Genomic DNA, 2,608 nt, shown 5'->3' with positions numbered 1-2,608 from the left:
AATCTGCAGATTTCCGCGGTCAAAGAATCAAGGCGACCTAGAACTATTTTGGGCGTCTATTGTCCTCGATGGGGAAAAGGTCTACTATAGACTTAGTCGATAAAAAATAGAGACAAATCTTTCTCTAAAAAAACATTTTCTTCAAAGCAGGAGGTGATATATATGTATTTCCTTTGTGCGCCTTTTAATATTTTTCTTCTTATCGTTATTTCCTTTTTTATTCTGAATACACTGTTTCCTCAATAATGGAATATTTGATGACTTTGGTACGCGTGTTACATTTTATATATTTAACATATTTTTCTCTTATTTGTTAAATTTTTTATTCATAAATAATCTCAAAACAATTCCTTTTATCCAAATATGCTTTGTTATCTTCTAGTGGTGGCAAACTATCGATGTTTTTTTTTTCAAAACTATCGAGTATTTTCACTATCGAAATTAACTTTACGTTCTCTGATAAAACCACGTAAGAGCAAGGCCCTTTAATTTGACATCTCATGAAAATCGGACCAACGATAAAGATTTGATGCCTTGAACAATCGTGGCGTTAAATATTTAATGCGTCAAATCTGCGAACTCAATTACGAAGTTTTATATCAATAAAAGAAGAGAAGACGTAAATCATTTCCGTCTTGAAATAAATGTCCCGAGCGACGAAAAAATATCATAATCCCATATAATTATTATGAGAAAACCTCAATCATTTTCGTCTTGAAATAAACGTCTCGCAAAACGAAAAATATAAAGTCCCATATAATTATTATGAGAAAGCGAAAATAATATACATCTTAAAGTAATATTCCCGCGAATCGAAATCACTTTTCCATTGTTCAGTAATAATTATAGAGCGATATTTAATTTTATTTATGGTCTCTGTTTTTCAGCATAAAAACCTTTCAAAACACACTACAAATTAAATTAATTGGGAGATTAAATGGAAAATTGTATTAATTTTGGAAAAAGAGAGAATACGAGCAAAAATTTAAAAGAAAAATATGAATGTCGGCAAAGGTATTTGAGGCAAGTATAACGGTTTAATTTATTTTTTGGGAAAATGGCAACTACAGGAGTTACTAAAGGTCAAAGGTCTAACCCCAAATTTTTTTTAATCCAAATATTTCGATATAAATTCCTATTATTTCATAATATATAAATTTTATAAATATCTTGTAGTTTTAGCAAAAATGGTATATTTAAACAAATTCAAAGAACTTTTTAAACTTATTTAATTTGTTATATTTAAAAATTCTACGTAGATTATGAATCAATCTTTTATTTTATAGACAAATCCTTGCTTCACAAAATCCATCAAAAATATCACCCTGATCCTTTCTGCGTAAAGGGCTTTCGTCCACGCTCCAAAAAACAATTGTGATCGGTCCGACTCCGTTCACAGTATTTTTGTGTGTATTGCATGCGTTTGGTATTTGTTTTTGTTTTAATTTATTGCAAAAACTACAATATATTTGTATATACTTATGTATGTATATAACATTTTTGTGGAATCGTGGACTAAACTTTATCTGGTTTATATGTATATAGAAATTAGCCAATGACCTTTGGAATAGGTGTGCAATACACAGTTCCAAGCTGATTCACAACGCTGCAGCACATCCCAGTAACAAAAAGTATGGATAGCATTAATGGAAGGGTAATCGAGCTGGAAAGGACTTTTAACCCATGATTGCCGTTGACGGAATATTAAAGAGCAAATAATTGTTTTCAGTATATTTCATGGAAACGTTAGAAATTAAAACCTCGATATAAACGACTTAATTTACAAAGGCACTAATCTGCAAACTTTTTACTTTACAGGAGAAACTAAAAACATTATAAAAAGAAATTTAAAGCTGCATATAGGCCTTTTATAAGGAGGAATAACACCGTTGTTTTTGGTACAAAGACTGAAGTTTTTTAAGCTATAATTTTATATATCTTACCAGAATCTGTGAAAAAACCAGTTTCGAAAAAGTGTTGGCTAGGGCCTTTGTGAATTGAGGTAACGATAAAAATATTAAAAATTAGTAAACACTTTGTCCTTGTGAGATACCATGGTGGAATTATATGTGAGTTACCATGGTAGAATTACACCAGGTGATAACGCGAGAAAGCTGTTTTATTACTTCACGTGTTTATTGCGCCAATGCCAGATACAGGCTGCGCAATTGTCAGATACAGACAATCGCTGTTTTATTACTTCACCTGTTTATTGCGCCAATATCAGATACGGGCAATCACACAAATAAATTTTTTTATTATTTGGATTAAGCTGTCTTTACATGAGGCAATTTTTTGACAATTTACACGAGCGCTTTTCTTAAGCCATGTTGAATCGCCTCCTGTAACTATGGAGCTATTGAAGTACATGAGAGATATGTACACCATTAAAGTACTTACATAAATTGCTACTGGGAAAGAGTACCAAATTTAGAAAGCTCTTTAAAGGTGAAGCAAAGAGAAAAGAGATTTTGCACCCTGTTCTCAACAACTGATAACGCACAACCCAACTGATAGCCAGGGCAATTTCCAAAAATTTTAAATAAATCCAAATTACTTATAAAAAAAATTGAGTCGAGGGTTCGTATATGAGCCAAGCAAAGTCGAC

At 31.4% G+C, this 2,608-nt stretch overlaps 1 protein-coding gene across 1 annotated transcript in view; it reads right to left on the bottom strand.

Annotated features, from left to right (window-relative positions):
- The window catches only part of LOC118737037 (putative GTP-binding protein 6), a 16,874-nt gene that overhangs the window by 9,800 nt on the left and 4,466 nt on the right, over positions 1-2,608 (bottom strand). The gene's annotated exons all lie outside the window — the stretch shown is intronic.

Source organism: Rhagoletis pomonella, unplaced genomic scaffold (assembly GCF_013731165.1).
Source record: "Rhagoletis pomonella isolate Grant_MI unplaced genomic scaffold, Rhpom_1.0 Rhpom_scaffold_00001, whole genome shotgun sequence".
NCBI lineage: Eukaryota > Metazoa > Arthropoda > Insecta > Diptera > Tephritidae > Rhagoletis > Rhagoletis pomonella.
This window is presented reverse-complemented; position numbering and strand designations above follow the sequence as displayed.